The sequence below is a fragment of the Xylocopa sonorina genome, unplaced genomic scaffold (assembly GCF_050948175.1).
Source record: "Xylocopa sonorina isolate GNS202 unplaced genomic scaffold, iyXylSono1_principal scaffold0072, whole genome shotgun sequence".
In the NCBI taxonomy this organism is placed as follows: domain Eukaryota; kingdom Metazoa; phylum Arthropoda; class Insecta; order Hymenoptera; family Apidae; genus Xylocopa; species Xylocopa sonorina.
In genome coordinates this window covers 248,805-269,527 of record NW_027490143.1, presented here as the reverse complement: position 1 = coordinate 269,527, position 20,723 = coordinate 248,805, and positions in this window count along the sequence as shown.

Genomic DNA, 20,723 nt, shown 5'->3' with positions numbered 1-20,723 from the left:
CAAACAATCGTCAATAAACGAATTTTAATACTAGGTTGGAATTTTTTTCTTCAACCTATCGCCTATATTCAAAATTACCTCTCGGTAGGAATTTTTTGGTCAAGCTACCGTCAATGCACGAATTTTAACTCTCGGTGGGAACTTTGTCTTCAAACTATTGTCAATATTCAAATTTCAACTATTGGTTGAAATCTTTATGTCAAGCAATCGTCAATAAACGAATTTTAATACTAGGTTGGAATTTTTTTCTTCAAACTATCGCCTATATACGAAATTTAACTGTCGGGAGGAATTTTTTGGTCAAGCTACCGTCAATGTACGAATTTTAACTCACGGTGGGAACTTTTTTCTTCAAACTACTGTCAATATTCGAATTTTAACTATTGGTTGACATCTTTATGTCAAACAATCGTCAATAAACGAATTTTAATACTAGGTTGGAATATTTTTCTTCAAACTATCGCCTATATATGAAATTTAACTCTCGGCGGGCACTTTTTTCTTCAAACAACAGTCAATATTCAAATTTTAAGTATTGGTTGAAATCTTTATGTCAAACAATCGTCAATAAACGAATTTTAATACTAGGATGGAATTTTTTTCTTCAAACTATCGCCTACATACGAAATTTAACTCTCGGTGGGAATTTTTTGGTCAAACTATCGTCAATGTACGAATTTTAGCTCTCGGAGGGAACTTTTTGTTCAAACTATCGTCAATGTACGAATTTTAACTATTGGTTGAAATCTTTATGTCAAACAATCGTCAATAAACGAATTTTAATACTAGGATGGAATTTTTTCTTCAAACTATTGCCTATATACGAAATTTAAATCTCGGTGGGAATTTTTTGTTCAAACTATCGTCAATGCACGAATCTTAACTATTGGTTGAAATCTTTATGTCAAACAATCGTCAATAAACGAATTTTAATACTAGGTTCGAATTTTTTTCTTCAACCTATCGCCTATATACGGAATTTTACTCTCGGTGGGAATTTTTTGGTCAAACTATCATCAATGTACGAATTTTAACTCTCGGTGGGATCTTTTTTCTCCAAACTACTGTCAATATTCAAATTTTAACTATTGGTTGAAATCTTTATGTCAAACAATCGTCAATAACCGAATTTTAATACTAGGTTGGAATTTTTTTCTTCAAACTATCGCCTATATACGAGTTTTAACTTTCGGTGGGCACTTTTTTCTTCAGACTACTGTCAATATTCAAATTTTAACTATTGGTTGAAATCTTTATGTCAAACATTCGTCAATAAACGAATTTTAGTACTTGGTTGGAATTTTTTTCTTCAATCTATCGCCTATATACGAAATTTAACTCTCGGTCGGAATTTTTTGGTCAAACTATCGTCAATGTACGAATTTTAACTCTCGGTGGGAACTTTGTCTTCAAACTATTGTCAATATTCAAATTTTAACTATTGGTTGAAATCTTTATGTCAAACATTCGTCAAGATACGTATTTTAATACTTGGTTGGAATTTTTTTCTTCAACCTATCGCCTATATTCAAAATTACCTCTCGGTAGGAATTTTTTGGTCAAGCTACCGTCAATGCACGAATTTTAGCTCTCGGTGCGCACTTTTTTCTTCAAACTACTGTCAACATTCAAATTTTAACTATTGGTTGAAATCTTTATGTCAAACAATCGTCAATAAACGAATTTTAATACTAGGTTGGAATTTTTTTCTTCAAACTATCGCCTATATACGAAATTTAACTCTAGGGAGGAATTTCTTGGTCAAGCTACCGTCAATGTACGAATTTTAACTCTCGGTGGGAACTTTTTTCCTCAAACTACTGTCAATATTCAAATTTTAACTATTGGTTGAAATCTTTATGTCAAACAATCGTCAATAAACGAATTTTAATACTAGGTTGGAATATTTTTCTTCAAACTATCGCCTATATACGAAATTTAACTCTCGGCGGGCACATTTTTCTTCAAACAACTGTCAATATTCAAATTTTAAGTATTGGTTGAAATCTTTATGTCAAACAATCGTCAATAAACGAATTTTAATACTAGGTTGGAATTTTTTTTCAAACTATCGCCTATATACGAAATTTAACTCGCGGTGGGAATTTTTTGGTCAAACTATCGTCAATGTACGAATTTTAACTCTCGGTGGGAACTTTTTTCTTCAAACTACTGTCAATATTCAAATTTTAACTATTGGTTGAAATCTTTATGTCAAACAATCGTCAATCAACGAATTTTAATACTAGGTTGGAATTTTTTTCTTCAACCTATCGCCTATATTCAAAATTACCTCTCGGTAGGAATTTTTTGGTCAAGCTACCGTCAATGCACGAATTTTAACTCTCGGTGCGCACTTTTTTCTTCAAACTACTGTCAATATTTAAGTTTTAACTATTGTTTGAAATCTTTATGTCAAACAATCGTCAATAAACGAATTTTAATACTAGGTTGGAATTTTTTCTTCAAACTATCGCCTATATACGAAATATAACTTTCGGTGGGAATTTTTTGGTCAAACTGTCGCCAATGTACGAATTTTAACTCTCGGTGGGCACTTTTTTCTTCAAACTATTGTCAATATTCTAATTTTAACTATTGGTTGAAGTCTTTATGTCAAACAATCGTCAGTAAACGAATTTTAATACTAGGTTGGAATATTTTTCTTCGAACTGTCGCCTATATATGAAATTTAACTCTCGGCGGGCAGTTTTTTCTTCAAACTACTGTCAATATTCAAATTATAACTATTGGTTGAAATCTTTATGTCTAACAATCGTCAATAAACGAATTTTAATACTAGGCTGGAATTTTTTTCTTCAACCTATCGCCTATATGCGAAATTTAACTCTCGGTGGGAATTTTTTGGTCAAACTATCGTCAATGTACGAATTTTAATACTAGGCTGGAATTTTTTTCTTCAACCTATCGCCTATATGCGAAATTTAACTCTCGGTGGGAATTTTTTGTCAAACTATCGTCAATGTACGAATTTTAACTCTCGGTGAGAACTTTGTCTTCAAACTATTGTCAATATTCAAATTTTAACTATTGGTTGAAATCTTCATGTCAAACAATCGTCAGTAAACGAATTTTAATACTAGGTTGGAATTTTTTCCTTTAAACTATCGCCTATATACGAAATTTAACTCTCGGTGGGAACTTTTTGTTCAAACTATCGTCAATGTACGAATTTTAACTATTGGTTGAAATCTTTATGTCAAACAATCGTCAATAAACGAATTTTGATACTAGGCTGGAATTTTTTTCTTCAACCTATCGCCTATATACGAAATTTAACTCTCGGTGGAAATTTTTTGGTCAAACTATCGTCAATGTACTAATTTTAACTCTCGGTGGGAACTTTTTTCTCCAAACTACCGTCAATATTCAAATTTTAACTATTGATTGAAATCTTTATGTCAAACAATCGTCAATAAACGAATTTTAATACTAGGTTGGAATTTTTTCTTCAAACTATCGCCTATATACGAAATATAACTTTTGGTGGGAATTTTTTGGTCAAACTGTCGCCAATGTACGAATTTTAACTCTCGGTGAGAACTTTGTCTTCAAACTATTGTCAATATTCAAATTTTAACTATTGGTTGAAATCTTCATGTCAAACAATCGTCAGTAAACGAATTTTAATACTAGGTTGGAATTTTTTCCTTCAAACTATCGCCTATATACGAAATTTAACTCTCGGTGGGAACTTTTTGTTCAAACTATCGTCAATGTACGAATTTTAACTATTGGTTGAAATCTTTATGTCAAACAATCGTCAATAAACGAATTTTGATACTAGGCTGGAATTTTTTTCTTCAACCTATCGCCTATATACGAAATTTAACTCTCGGTGGGAATTTTTTGGTCAAACTATCGTCAATGTACTAATTTTAACTCTCGGTGGGAACTTTTTTCTCCAAACTACCGTCAATATTCAAATTTTAACTATTGGTTGAAATCTTTATGTCAAACAATCGTCAATAAACGAATTTTAATACTAGGTTGGAATTTTTTTCTGCAAACTATCGCCTATATACGAAATTTAACTCTCGGTGGGAATTTTATGGTCAAACTATCGTCAATGTACGAATTATAACTCTCGGTGGGAACTTTTTTCTTCAATCTACTGTCAATATTTAAATTTTAACTATTGGTTGAAATCTTTATGTCAAGCTATCGTCAATAAACGAATTTTAATACTAGGTTGGAATTTTTTTCTTCAAACTATCGCCTATATACGAAATTTAACTCGCGGTGGGAATTTTTTGGTCAAACTATCGTCAATGTACGAATTTTAACTCTCGGTGGGAACTTTTTTCTTCAAACTACTGTCAATATTCAAATTTTAACTATTGGTTGAAATCTTTATGTCAAACAATCGTCAATCAACGAATTTTAATACTAGGTTGGAATTTTTTTCTTCAAACTATCGCCTATATACGAAATTTAACTCTCGGTGGGAATTTTTTGGTCAAACTATCGTCAATGTACGAATTTTAACTCTCGGTGGGAACTTTGTCTTCAAACTATTGTCAATATTCAAATTTTAACTATTGGTTGAAATCTTTATGTCAAACATTCGTCAATAAACGAATTTTAGTACGTGGTTGGAATTTTTTTCTGCAAACTATCGCCTATATACGAAATTTAACTCTCGGTGGGAATTTTTTGGTCAAGCTATCGTCAATGTACGAATTTTAACTCTCGCTATGCCCTTTCTCTTCAAACTACTGTCAACATTCAAATTTTAACTATTGGTTGAAATCTTTATGTCAAACAATCGTCAATAAACGAATTTTAATACTAGGTTGGAATTTTTTTCTTCAACCTATCGCCTATATTCAAAATTACCTCTCGGTAGGAATTTTTTGGTCAAGCTACCGTCAATGCACGAATTTTAACTATCGGTGCGCACTTTTTTCTTCAAACTACTGTCAATATTTAAGTTTTAACTATTGGTTGAAATCTTTATGTCAAACAATCGTCAATAAACGAATTTTAATACTAGGCTGGAATTTTTTTCTTCAACCTATCGTCTATATGCGAAATTTAACTCTCGGTGGGAATTTTTTGGTCAAACTATCGTCAATGTACGAATTTTATCTCTCGGTGAGAACTTTGTCTTCAAACTATTGTCAATATTCAAATTTTAACTATTGGTTGAAATCTTCATGTCAAACAATCGTCAGTAAACGAATTTTAATACTAGGTTGGAATTTTTTCCTTCACACTATCGCCTATATACGAAATTTAACTCTCGGTGGGAACTTTTTGTTCAAACTATCGTCAATGTACGAATTTTAACTATTGGTTGAAATCTTTATGTCAAACAATCGTCAATAAACGAATTTTGATACTAGGCTGGAATTTTTTTCTTCAACCTATCGCCTATATACGAAATTTAACTCTCGGTGGGAATTTTTTGGTCAAACTATCGTCAATGTACTAATTTTAACTCTCGGTGGGAACTTTTTTCTCCAAACTACCGTCAATATTCAAATTTTAACTATTGGTTGAAATCTTTATGTCAAACAATCGTCAATAAACGAATTTTAATACTAGGTTGGAATTTCTTTCTGCAAACTATCGCCTATATACGAAACTTAACTCTCGGTGGGAATTTTATGGTCAAACTATCGTCAATGTACGAATTATAACTCTCGGTGGGAACTTTTTTCTTCAATCTACTGTCAATATTTAAATTTTAACTATTGGTTGAAATCTTAATGTCAAGCTATCGTCAATAAACGAATTTTAATACTAGGTTGGAATTTTTTCTTCAAACTATCGCCTATATACGAAATTTAACTCGCGGTGGGAATTTTTTGGTCAAACTATCGTCAATGTACGAATTTTAGCTCTCGGTGGGCACTTTTTTCTTCAAACTACTGTCAATATTCAAATTTTAACTATTGGTTGAAATATTTATGTCAAACGATCGACAATAAACGAATTTTAATACTAGGTTGGAATATTTTTCTTTGAACTATCGCCTATATATGAAATTTAACTCTCGGCGGGCACTTTTTTCTTCAAACTACTGTCAATATTCAAATTATAACTATTGGTTGAAATCTTTATGTCTAACAATCGTCAATAAACGAATTTTAATACTAGGCTGGAATTTTTTTCTTCAACCTATCGTCTATATGCGAAATTTAACTCTCGGTGGGAATTTTTTGGTCAAACTATCGTCAATGTACGAATTTTATCTCTCGGTGAGAACTTTGTCTTCAAACTATTGTCAATATTCAAATTTTAACTATTGGTTGAAATCTTCATGTCAAACAATCGTCAGTAAACGAATTTTAATACTAGGTTGGAATTTTTTCCTTCACACTATCGCCTATATACGAAATTTAACTCTCGGTGGGAACTTTTTGTTCAAACTATCGTCAATGTACGAATTTTAACTATTGGTTGAAATCTTTATGTCAAACAATCGTCAATAAACGAATTTTGATACTAGGCTGGAATTTTTTTCTTCAACCTATCGCCTATATACGAAATTTAACTCTCGGTGGGAATTTTTTGGTCAAACTATCGTCAATGTACTAATTTTAACTCTCGGTGGGAACTTTTTTCTCCAAACTACCGTCAATATTCAAATTTTAACTATTGGTTGAAATCTTTATGTCAAACAATCGTCAATAAACGAATTTTAATACTAGGTTGGAATTTCTTTCTGCAAACTATCGCCTATATACGAAACTTAACTCTCGGTGGGAATTTTATGGTCAAACTATCGTCAATGTACGAATTATAACTCTCGGTGGGAACTTTTTTCTTCAATCTACTGTCAATATTTAAATTTTAACTATTGGTTGAAATCTTAATGTCAAGCTATCGTCAATAAACGAATTTTAATACTAGGTTGGAATTTTTTCTTCAAACTATCGCCTATATACGAAATTTAACTCGCGGTGGGAATTTTTTGGTCAAACTATCGTCAATGTACGAATTTTAGCTCTCGGTGGGCACTTTTTTCTTCAAACTACTGTCAATATTCAAATTTTAACTATTGGTTGAAATATTTATGTCAAACGATCGACAATAAACGAATTTTAATACTAGGTTGGAATATTTTTCTTTGAACTATCGCCTATATATGAAATTTAACTCTCGGCGGGCACTTTTTTCTTCAAACTACTGTCAATATTCAAATTTTAAGTATTGGTTGAAATCTTTTTGTCAAACAATCGTCAATAGCGGAATTTTAATTCTAGGTTGGAATTTTTTTCTTCAAACTAACGCCTATATACGAAATTTAACTCTCGGTGGGAATTTTTTGGTCAAGCTATCGTCAATGTACGAATTTTAACTCTCGCTATGCCCTTTCTCTTCAAACTACTGTCAACATTCAAATTTTAACTATTGGTTGAAATCTTTATGTCAAACAATCGTCAATAAACGAATTTTAATACTAGGTTGGAATTTTTTTCTTCAACCTATCGCCTATATTCAAAATTACCTCTCGGTAGGAATTTTTTGGTCAAGCTACCGTCAATGCACGAATTTTAACTATCGGTGCGCACTTTTTTCTTCAAACTACTGTCAATATTTAAATTTTAACTATTGGTTAAAATCTTTATGTCAAACAATCGTCAATAAACGAATTTTAATACTAGGCTGGAATTTTTTTCTTCAACCTATCGCCTATATACGAAATTTAACGCTCGGTGGGAATTTTTTGGTCAAACTATCGTCAATGTACGAATTTTAGCTCTCGGTGGGAACTTTTTTCTTCAAACTACTGTCAATATTCAAATTTTAACTATTGGTTGAAATCTTTATGTCAAACAATCGTCAATCAACGAATTTTAATACTAGGTTGGAATTTTTTTCTTCAACCTATCGCCTATATTCAAAATTACCACTCGGTAGGAATTTTTTGGTCAAGCTACCGTCAATGCACGAATTTTAACTCTCGGTGCGCACTTTTTTCTTCAAACTACTGTCAATATTCAAATTTTAACTATTGGTTGAAATATTTATGTCAAACGATCGACAATAAACGAATTTTAATACTAGGTTGGAATATTTTTCTTCGAACTATCGCCTATACATGAAATTTAACTCTCGGCGGGCACTTTTTTCTTCAAACTACTGTCAATATTCAAATTTTAAGTATTGGTTGAAATCTTTTTGTCAAACAATCGTCAGTAAACGAATTTTAATACTAGGTTGGAATTTTTTCTTCAAACTATCGCCTATATACGAAATATAACTTTCGGTGGGAATTTTTTGGTCAAACTGTCGCCAATGTACGAATTTTAACTCTCGGTGGGCACTTTTTTCTTCAAACTATTGTCAATATTCAAATTTTAACTATTGGTTGAAGTCTTTATGTCAAACAATCGTCAGTAAACGAATTTTAATACTAGGTTGGAATATTTTTCTTCGAACTATCGCCTATATATGAAATTTAACTCTCGGCGGGCAGTTTTTTCTTCAAACTACTGTCAATATTCAAATTATAACTATTGGTTGAAATCTTTATGTCTAACAATCGTCAATAAACGAATTTTAATACTAGGCTGGAATTTTTTTCTTCAACCTATCGTCTATATGCGAAATTTAACTCTCGGTGGGAATTTTTTGGTCAAACTATCGTCAATGTACGAATTTTAACTCTCGGTGAGAACTTTGTCTTCAAACTATTGTCAATATTCAAATTTTAACTATTGATTGAAATCTTCATGTCAAACAATCGTCAGTAAACGAATTTTAATACTAGGTTGGAATTTTTTCCTTCAAACTATCGCCTATATACGAAATTTAACTCTCGGTGGGAACTTTTTGTTCAAACTATCGTCAATGTACGAATTTTAACTATTGGTTGAAATCTTTATGTCAAACAATCGTCAATAAACGAATTTTGATACTAGGCTGGAATTTTTTTCTTCAACCTATCGCCTATATACGAAATTTAACTCTCGGTGGGAATTTTTTGGTCAAACTATCGTCAATGTACTAATTTTAACTCTCGGTGGGAACTTTTTTCTCCAAACTACCGTCAATATTCAAATTTTAACTATTGGTTGAAATCTTTATGTCAAACAGTCGTCAATAAACGAATTTTAATACTAGGTTGGAATTTCTTTCTGCAAACTATCGCCTATATACGAAACTTAACTCTCGGTGGGAATTTTATGGTCAAACTATCGTCAATGTACGAACTATAACTCTCGGTGGGAACTTTTTTCTTCAATCTACTGTCAATATTTAAATTTTAACTATTGGTTGAAATCTTTATGTCAAGCTATCGTCAATAAACGAATTTTAATACTAGGTTGGAATTTTTTTCTTCAAACTATCGCCTATATACGAAATTTAACTCGCGGTGGGAATTTTTTGGTCAAACTATCGTCAATGTACGAATTTTAACTCTCGGTGGGAACTTTTTTCTTCAAACTACTGTCAATATTCAAATTTTAACTATTGGTTGAAATCTTTATGTCAAACAATCGTCAATCAACGAATTTTAATACTAGGTTGGAATTTTTTTCTTCAAACTATCGCCTATATACGAAATTTAACTCTCGGTGGGAATTTTTTGGTCAAACTATCGTCAATGTACGAATTTTAACTCTCGGTGGGAACTTTGTCTTCAAACTATTGTCAATATTCAAATTTTAACTATTGGTTGAAATCTTTATGTCAAACATTCGTCAATAAACGAATTTTAGTACGTGGTTGGAATTTTTTTCTGCAAACTATCGCCTATATACGAAATTTAACTCTCGGTGGGAATTTTTTGGTCAAACTATCGTCAATGTACGAATTTTAACTCTCGGTGGGAACTTCTTTCTTCAAACTACTGTCAATATTCAAATTTTAAATATTGGTTGAAATCTTTATGTCAAACAATCGTCAATCAACGAATTTTAATACTAGGTTGGAATTTTTTTCTTCAAACTATCGCCTATATACGAAATTTAACTCTCGGTGGGAATTTTTTGGTCAAACTATCGTCAATGTACGAATTTTAACTCTCGGTGGGAACTTTGTCTTCAAACTACTGTCAATATTCAAATTTTAAGTATTCGTTGAAATCTTTTTGTCAAACAATCGTCAATACAGGAGTTTTAATTCTAGGTTGTAATTTTTTCCTTCAAACTATCGCCTATATACGAAATTTAACTCTCGGTGGGAACTTTTTGTTCAAACTGTCGTCAATGTACGAATTTTAACTATTGGCTGAAATCTTTATGTCAAACAATCGTCAATAAACGAATTTTAATACTAGGTTGGAATTTTTTTCTTCAAACTATGGCCTATATACGAAATTTAACTTTCGGTGGGAATTTTTTGGCCAAACTGTCGTCAATGTACGAATTTTAACGCTCGGCGGGCACTTTTTTCTTCAAACTACTGTCAATATTCAAATTTTAAGTATTGGTTGAAATCTTTTTGTCAAGCAATCGTCAAAACAGGAATTTTAATTCTAGGTTGGAATTTTTTTCTTCAAACTATCGCCTATATACGAAATTTAACTCTCGGTGGGAATTTTTTGGTCAAACTGTCGTCAATGTACGAATTTTAACTCTCGCTATGCCCTTTCTCTTCAAACTACTGTCAACATTCAAATTTTAACTATTGGTTGAAATCTTTATGTCAAACAATCGTCAATAAACGAATTTTAATACTAGGTTGGAATTTTTTTCTTCAACCTATCGCCTATATACGGAATTTTACTCTCGGTGGGAATTTTTTGGTCAAACTATCGTCAATGTACGAATTTTAACTCTCGGTGGCAACTTTTTTCTTCAAACTACTGTCAATATTCAAATTTTAACTATTGGTTGAAATCTTTATGTCAAACAATCGTCAATCAACGAATTTTAATACTAGGTTGGAATTTTTTTCTTCAAACTATCGCCTATATACGAGTTTTAACTCTCGGTGGGAACTTTTTGTTCAAACTGTCGTCAATGTACGAATTTTAACTATTGGTTGAAATCTTTATGTCAAACTATCGTCAATAAACGAATTTTAATACTAGGTTGGAATTTTTTTCTTCAACCTATCGCCTATATTCAAAATTACCTCTCGGTAGGAATTTCTTGGTCAAGCTACCGTCAATGCACGAATTTTAACTCTCGGTGCGCACTTTTTTCTTCAAACTACTGTCAATATTTAAATTTTAACTATTGGTTGAAATCTTTATGTCAAACAATCGTCAATAAACGAATTTTAATACTAGGTTGGAATTTTTTTCTTCAAACTATCGCCTATATACGAAATATAACTTTCGGTGGGAATTTTTTGTCAAACTGTCGTCAATGTACGAATTTTAACTCTCGGTAGGCACTTTTTTCTTCAAACTATTGTCAATATTCAAATTTTAACTATTGGTTGAAATCTTTATGTCAATCAATCGTCAGTAAACGAATTTTAATACTAGGTTGGAATATTTTTCTTCGAACTATCGCCTATATATGAAATTTAACTCTCGGCGGGCACTTTTTTCTTCAAACTACTGTCAATATTCAAATTTTAACTATTGGTTGAAATCTTTATGTCTAACAATCGTCAATAGACGAATTTTAATACTAGGTTGGAATTTTTTTCTTCAACCTATCATCTATATTCAAAATTACCTCTCGGTAGGAATTTTTTGGTCAAGCTACCGTCAATGCACGAATTTTAACTCTCGGTGCGCACTTTTTTCTTCAAACTACTGTCAATATTTAAATTTTAACTATTGGTTGAAATCTTTATGTCAAACAATCGTCAATAAACGAATTTTAATACTAGGTTGGAATTTTTTTCTTCAAACTATCGCCTATATACGAAATAAAACTTTCGGTGGGAATTTTTTGGTCAAACTGTCGTCAATGTACGAATTTTAACTCTCGGTGGGAACTTTTTTCTTCAAACTACTGTCAATATTCAAATTTTAACTATTGGTTGAAATCTTTATGTCAAACAATCGTCAATCAACGAATTTTAATACTAGGTTGGAATTTTTTTCTTCAAACTATCGCTTATATACGAAATTTAACTCTCGGTGGGAATTTTTTGGTCAAACTATCGTCAATGTACGAATTTTAACTCTCGGTGGGAACTTTGTCTTCAAACTATTGTCAATATTCAAATTTTAACTATTGGTTGAAATCTTCATGTCAAACAATCGTCAGTAAACGAATTTTAATACTAGGTTGGAATTTTTTCCTTCAAACTATCGCCTATATACGAAATTTAACTCTCGGTGGGAATTTTTTGGTCAAACTATCGTCAATGTACGAATTTTAACTCTCGGCGGGCACTTTTTTCTTCAAACTACTGTCAATATTCAAATTTTAAGTATTGGTTGAAATCTTTTTGTCAAACATTCGTCAATACAGGAATTTTAATTCTAGGTTGGAATTTTTTTCTTCAAACTATCGCCTATATACGAAATTTAACTCTCGGTGGGAATTTTTTGGTCAAACTGTCGTCAATGTACGAATTTTAACTCTCGCTATGCCCTTTCTCTTCAAACTACTGTCAACATTCAAATTTTAACTATTGGTTGAAATCTTTATGTCAAACAATCGTCAGTAAACGAATTTTAATACTAGGTTGGAATATTTTTCTTCGAACTATCGCCTATATATGAAATTTAACTCTCGGCGGGCACTTTTTTCTTCAAACTACTGTCAATATTCAAATTTTAACTATTGGTTGAAATCTTTATGTCTAACAATCGTCAATAGACGAATTTTAATACTAGGTTGGAATATTTTTCTTCAAACTATCGCCTATATGCTAAATTTATCTCTCGGTGGGAACTTTTTGTTCAAACTATCGTCAATGCACGAATTTTAACTATTGGTTGAAATATTTATGTCAAACAATCGTCAATAAACGAATTTTAATACTAGGTTCGAATTTTTTTCTTCAGCCTATCGCCTATATACGGAATTTTACTCTCGGTGGGAATTTTTTGGTCAAACTATCGTCAATGTACGAATTTTAACTCTCGGTGGGAACTTTTTTCTCCAAACTACTGCCAATATTCAAATTTTAACTATTGGTTGAAATCTTTATGTCAAACAATCGTCAATAATCGAATTTTAATACTAGGCTGGAATTTTTTTCTTCAACCTATCGCCTATATACGGAATTTTACTCTCGGTGGGAATTTTTTGGTCAAACTATCGTCAATGCACGAATTTTAACTATTGGTTGAAATCTTTATGTCAAACTATCGTCAATAAACGAATTTTAATACTAGGTTCGAATTTTTTTCTTCAACCTATCGCCTATATGCGGAATTTTACTCTCGGTGGGAATTTTTTGGTCAAACTATCGTCAATGTACGAATATTAACTCTCGGTGGGAACTTTTTTCTTCAAACTATCGCCTATATACGAGTTTTAACTCTCGGTGGGAACTTTTTGTTCAAACTATCGTCAATGTACGAATTTTAACTCTCGGTGGGAACTTTTTTCTTCAAACTACTGTCAATATTCAAATTTTAACTATTGGTTGAAATCTTTATGTCAAACAATCGTCAATAAACGAATTTTAAGACTAGGTTGGAATTTTTTTCTTCAAACTATCGGCTATATACGAAATTTAACTCTCGGGAGGAATTTTTTGTCAAGCTACCGTCAATGTACGAATTTTAACTCTCGGTGGGAACTTTTTTCTTCAAACTACTGTCAATATTCAAATTTTAACTATTGGTTGAAATCTTTATGTCAAACAATCGTCAATCAACGAATTTTAATACTAGGTTGGAATTTTTTTCTTCAAACTATCGCCTATATACGGAATTTAACTCTCGGTGGGAATTTTTTGGTCAAACTATCGTCAATGTACGAATTTTAACTCTCGGTGGGAACTTTGTCTTCAAACTATTGTCAATATTCAAATTTTAACTATTGGTTGAAATCTTCATGTCAAACAATCGTCAGTAAACGAATTTTAATACTAGGTTGGAATTTTTTCCTTCAAACTATCGCCTATATACGAAATTTAACTCTCGGTGGGAACTTTTTGTTCAAACTGTCGTCAATGTACGAATTTTAACTATTGGTTGAAATCTTTATGTCAAACAATCATCAATAAACGAATTTTAATACTAGGTTGGAATTTTTTTCTTCAAACTATCGCCTATATACGAAACATAACTTTCGGTGGGAATTTTTTGGTCAAACTGTCGTCAATGTACGAATTTTAACTCTCGGTGGGCACTTTTTTCTTCAAACTATTGTCAATATTCAAATTTTAACTATTGGTTGAAATCTTTATGTCAAACAATCGTCAGTAAACGAATTTTAATACTAGGTTGGAATATTTTTCTTCGAACTATCGCCTATATATGAAATTTAACTCTCGGCGGGCACTTTTTTCTTCAAACTACTGTCAATATTCAAATTTTAACTATTGGTTGAAATCTTTATGTCTAACAATCGTCAATAAACGAATTTTAATACTAGGTTGGAATATTTATCTTCAAACTATCGCCTATATGCTAAATTTATCTCTCGGTGGGAACTTTTTGTTCAAACTATCGTCAATGCACGAATTTTAACTATTGGTTGAAATCTTTATGTCAAACAATCGTCAATAAACGAATTTTAATACTAGGTTCGAATTTTTTTCTTCAACCTATCGCCTATATACGGAATTTTACTCTCGGTGGGAATATTTTGGTCAAACTATCGTCAATGTACGAATTTTAACACTCGGTGGGAACTTTTTTCTCCAAACTATTGTCAATATTCAAATTTTAACTATTGGTTGAAATCTTTATGTCAAACAATCGCCAATAACCGAATTTTAATACTAGGTTGGAATTTTTCTCTTCAAACTATCGCCTATATACGAGTTTTAACTCTCGGTGGGCTCTTTTTTCTTCAAACTACTGTCAATATTCAAATTTTAACTATTGGTTGAAATCTTTATGTCAAACATTCGTCAATAAACGAATTTTAGTTCTTGGTTGGAATTTTTTTCTTCAACCTATCGCCTATATTCAAAATTACCTCTCGGTAGGAATTTTTTGGTCAAGCTACAGTCCATGCACGAATTTTAGCTCTCGGTGCGCACTTTTTTCTTCAAACTACTGTCAACATTCAAATTTTAAATATTGGTTGAAATCTTTATGTCTAACAATCGTCAATAAACGAATTTTAAGACTAGGTTGGAATTTTTTTCTTCAAACTATCGGCTATATACGAAATTTAACTCTCGGGAGGAATTTTTTGGTCAAGCTACCGTCAATGTACAAATTTTAACTCTCGGTGGGAACTTTTTTCTTCAAACTACTGTCAATATTCAAATTTTAACTATTGGTTGAAATCTTCATGTCAAACAATCGTCAATAAACGAATTTTAATACTAGGTTGGAATATTTTTCTTCAAACTATCGCCTATATACGAAATTTAACTCTCGGTGGGAACTTTTTGTTCAAACTATCGTCAATGTACGAATTTTAACTATTGGTTGAAATCTTTATGTCAAATAATCGTCAATAAACGAATTTTAATACTAGGCTGGAATTTTTTTCTTCAACCTATCGCCTATATACGGAATTTTACTCTCGGTGGGAATTTTTTGGTCAAACTATCGTCAATGTACGAATTTTAACTCTCGGTGGGAACTTTTTTCTTCAAACTACTGTCAATATTCAAATTTTAACTATTCGTTGAAATCTTTATGTCAAACAATCGTCAATAAACGAATTTTAAGACTAGGTTGGAATTTTTTTCTTCAAACTATCGGCTATATACGAAATTTAACTCTCGGGAGGAATTTTTTGGTCAAGCTACCGTCAATGTACGAATTTTAACTCTCGGTGGTAACTTTTTTCTTCAAACTACTGTCAATATTCAAATTTTAACTATTGGTTGAAATCTTTATGTCAAACAATCGTCAGTAAACGAATTTTAATACTAGGTTGGAATATTTTTCTTCGAACTATCGCCTATATATGAAATTTAACTCTCGACGGGCACTTTTTTCTTCAAACTACTGTCAATATTCAAATTTTAACTATTGGTTGAAATCTTTATGTCTAACAATCGTCAATAAACGAATTTTAATACTAGGTTGGAATATTTTTCTTCAAACTATCGCCTATATGCTAAATTTATCTCTCGGTGGGAACTTTTTGTTCAAACTATCGTCAATGCACGAATTTTAACTATTGGTTGAAATCTTTATGTCAAACAATCGTCAATAACCGAATTTTAATACTAGGTTCGAATTTTTTTCTTCAACCTATCGCCTATATACGGAATTTTACTCGCGGTGGGAATTTTTTGGTCAAACTATCGTCAATGTACGAATTTTAACTCTCTTTGGGTACTTTTTTCTCCAAACTACTGTCAATATTCAAATTTTAACTATTGGTTGAAATCTTTATGTCAAATAATCGTCAATAACCGAATTATAATACTAGGTTGGAATTTTTTTCTTCAAACTATCGCCTATATACGAGTTTTAACTCTCGGTGGGCACTTTTTTCTTCATACTACTGTCAATATTCAAATTTTAACTATTGGTTGAAATCTTTATGTCTAACAATCGTCAATAAACGAATTTTAATACTAGGTTGGAATATTTTTCTTCAAACTATCGCCTATATACGAAATTTAACTCTCGGTGGGAACTTTTTGTTCAAACTATCGTCAATGTACGAATTTTAACTATTGGTTGAAATCTTTATGTCAAACAATCGTCAATAAACGAATTTTAATACTAGGCTGGAATTTTTTTCTTCAACCTATCGCCTATATACGGAATTTTACTCTCGGTGGGAATTTTTTGGTCAAACTATCGTCAATGTACCAATTTTAACTCTCGGTGGGAACTTTTTTCTTCAAACTACTGTCAATATTCAAATTTTAACTATTCGTTGAAATCTTTATGTCAAACAATCGTCAATCAACGAATTTTAATACTAGGTTGGAATTTTTTTCTTCAAACTATCGCCTATATACGTGTTTTAACTCTCGGTGTGCACGTTTTTCTTCATACTACTGTCAATATTCAAATTTCAATTATTGGTTGAAATCTTTATGTCAAACATTCGTCAATAAACGAATTTTAGTACTTGGTTGGAATTTTTTTCTTCAACCTATCGCCTATATTCAAAATTACCTCTCGGTAGGAATTTTTTGGTCAAGCTACCGTCCATGCACGAATTTTAGCTCTCGGTGCGCACTATTTTCTTCAAACTACTGTCAACATTCAAATTTTATATATTGGTTGAAATCTTTATGTCAAACAATCGTCAATAAACGAATTTTAAGATTAGGTTGGAATTTTTTTCTTCAAACTATCGGCTATATACGAAATTTAACTCTCGGGAGGACTTTTTTGGTCAAGCTACCGTCAATGTACGAATTTTAACTCTCGGTGGTAACTTTTTTCTTCAAACTACTGTCAATATTCAAATTTTAACTATTGGTTGAAATCTTTATGTCAAACAATCGTCAATAAACGAATTTTAATACTAGGTTGGAATATTTTTCTTCAAACTATCGCCTATATACGAAATTTAACTCTCGGTGGGAACTTTTTGTTCAAACTATCGTCAATGTACGAATTTTAACTATTGGTTGAAATCTTTATGTCAAACAATCGTCAATAACCGAATTTTAATACTAGGTTGGAATTTTTTTCTTCAAACTATCGCCTATATACGAGTTTTAACTCTCGGTGGGAACTTTTTGTTCAAACTATCGTCAATGTACGAATTTTAACTCTCGGTGGGAACTTTTTTCTTCAAACTACTGTCAATATTCAAATTTTAACTATTGGTTGAAATCTTTATGTCAAACAATCGTCAGTAAACGAATTTTAATACTAGGTTGGAATATTTTTCTTCGAACTATCGCCTATATATGAAATTTAACTCTCGGCGGGCACTTTTTTCTTCAAACTACTGTCAATATTCAAATTTTAACTATTGGTTGAAATCTTTATGTCTAACAATCGTCAATAAACGAATTTTAATACTAGGTTGGAATATTTATCTTCAAACTAACGCCTATATGCTAAATTTATCTCTCGGTGGGAACTTTTTGTTCAAACTATCGTCAATGCACGAATTTTAACTATTGGTTGAAATCTTTATGTCAAACAATCGTCAATAAACGAATTTTAATACTAGGTTCGAATTTTTTTCTTCAACCTATCGCCTATATACGGAATTTTACTCTCGGTGGGAATATTTTGGTCAAACTATCGTCAATGTACGAATTTTAACTCTCGGTGGGAACTTTTTTCTCCAAACTATTGTCAATATTCAAATTTTAACTATTGGTTGAAATCTTTATGTCAAACAATCGTCAATAACCGAATTTTAATACTAGGTTGGAATTTTTCTCTTCAAACTATCGCCTATATACGAGTTTTAACTCTCGGTGGGCTCTTTTTTCTTCAAACTACTGTCAATATTCAAATTTTAACTATTGGTTGAAATCTTTATGTCAAACATTCGTCAATAAACGAATTTTAGTTCTTGGTTGGAATTTTTTTCTTCAACCTATCGCCTATATTCAAAATTACCTCTCGGTAGGAATTTTTTGGTCAAGCTACAGTCCATGCACGAATTTTAGCTCTCGGTGCGCACTTTTTTCTTCAAACTACTGTCAACATTCAAATTTTAAATATTGGTTGAAATCTTTATGTCTAACAATCGTCAATAAACGAATTTTAAGACTAGGTTGGAATTTTTTTCTTCAAACTATCGGCTATATACGAAATTTAACTCTCGGGAGGAATTTTTTGGTCAAGCTACCGTCAATGTACAAATTTTAACTCTCGGTGGGAACTTTTTTCTTCAAACTACTGTCAATATTCAAATTTTAACTATTGGTTGAAATCTTCATGTCAAACAATCGTCAATAAACGAATTTTAATACTAGGTTGGAATATTTTTCTTCAAACTATCGCCTATATACGAAATTTAACTCTCGGTGGGAACTTTTTGTTCAAACTATCGTCAATGTACGAATTTTAACTATTGGTTGAAATCTTTATGTCAAACAATCGTCAATAAACGAATTTTAATACTAGGCTGGAATTTTTTTCTTCAACCTATCGCCTATATACGAAATTTAACTCTCGGTGGGAATTTTTTGGTCAAACTATCGTCAATGTACGAATTTTAACTCTCGGTGGGAACTTTTTTCTTCAAACTACTGTCAATATTCAAATTTTAACTATTGGTTGAAATCTTTATGTCAAACAATCGTCAATCAACGAATTTTAATACTAGGTTGGAATTTTTTTCATCAAACTATCGCCTATATACGAAATTTAACTCTCGGTGGGAATTTTTTGGTCAAACTATCGTCAATGTACGAATTTTAACTCTCGGTGGGAACTTTGTCTTCAAACTATTGTCAATATTCAAATTTTAACTATTGGTTGAAATCTTCATGTCAAACAATCGTCAGTAAACGAATTTTAATACTAGGTTGGAATTTTTTCCTTCAAACTATCGCCTATATACGAAATTTAACTCTCGGTGGGAACTTTTTGTTCAAACTGTCGTCAATGTACGAATTTTAACTATTGGTTGAAATCTTTATGTCAAACAATCATCAATAAACGAATTTTAATACTAGGTTGGAATTTTTTTCTTCAAACTATCGCCTATATACGAAACATAACTTTCGGTGGGAATTTTTTGGTCAAACTGTCGTCAATGTACGAATTTTAACTCTCGGTGGGCACTTTTTTCTTCAAACTATTGTCAATATTCAAATTTTAACTATTGGTTGAAATCTTTATGTCAAACAATCGTCAGTAAACGAATTTTAATACTAGGTTGGAATATTTTTCTTCGAACTATCGCCTATATATGAAATTTAACTCTCGGCGGGCACTTTTCTCTTCAAACTACTGTCAATATTCAAATTTTAACTATTGGTTGAAATCTTTATGTCTAACAATCGTCAATAAACGAATTTTAATACTAGGTTGGAATATTTTTCTTCAAACTATCGCCTATATGCTAAATTTATCTCTCGGTGGGAACTTTTTGTTCAAACTATCGTCAATGCACGAATTTTATCTATTGGTTGAAATCTTTATGTCAAACAATCGTCAATAAACGAATTTTAATACTAGGTTCGAATTTGTTTCTTCAACCTATCGCCTATATACGGAATTTTACTCTCGGTGGGAATTTTTTGGTCAAACTATCGTCAATGTACGAGTTTTAACTCTCGGTAGGAACTTTTTTCTCCAAACTACTGTCAATATTCAAATTTTAACTATTGGTTGAAATCTTTATGTCAAACAATCATCAATAAACGAATTTTAATACTAGGTTGGAATTTTTTTCTTCAAACTATCGCCTATATACGAAACATAACTTTCGGTGGGAATTTTTTGGTCAAACTGTCGTCAATGTACGAATTTTAACTCTCGGTGGGCACTTTTTTCTTCAAACTATTGTCAATATTCAAATTTTAACTATTGGTTGAAATCTTTATGTCAAACAATCGTCAGTAAACGAATTTTAATACTAGGTTGGAATATTTTTCTTCGAACTATCGCCTATATATGAAATTTAACTCTCGGCGGGCACTTTTTTCTTCAAACTACTGTCAATATTCAAATTTTAACTATTGGTTGAAATCTTTATGTCTAACAATCGTCAATAAACGAATTTTAATACTAGGTTGGAATATTTTTCTTCAAACTATCGCCTATATGCTAAATTTATCTCTCGGTGGGAACTTTTTGTTCAAACTAT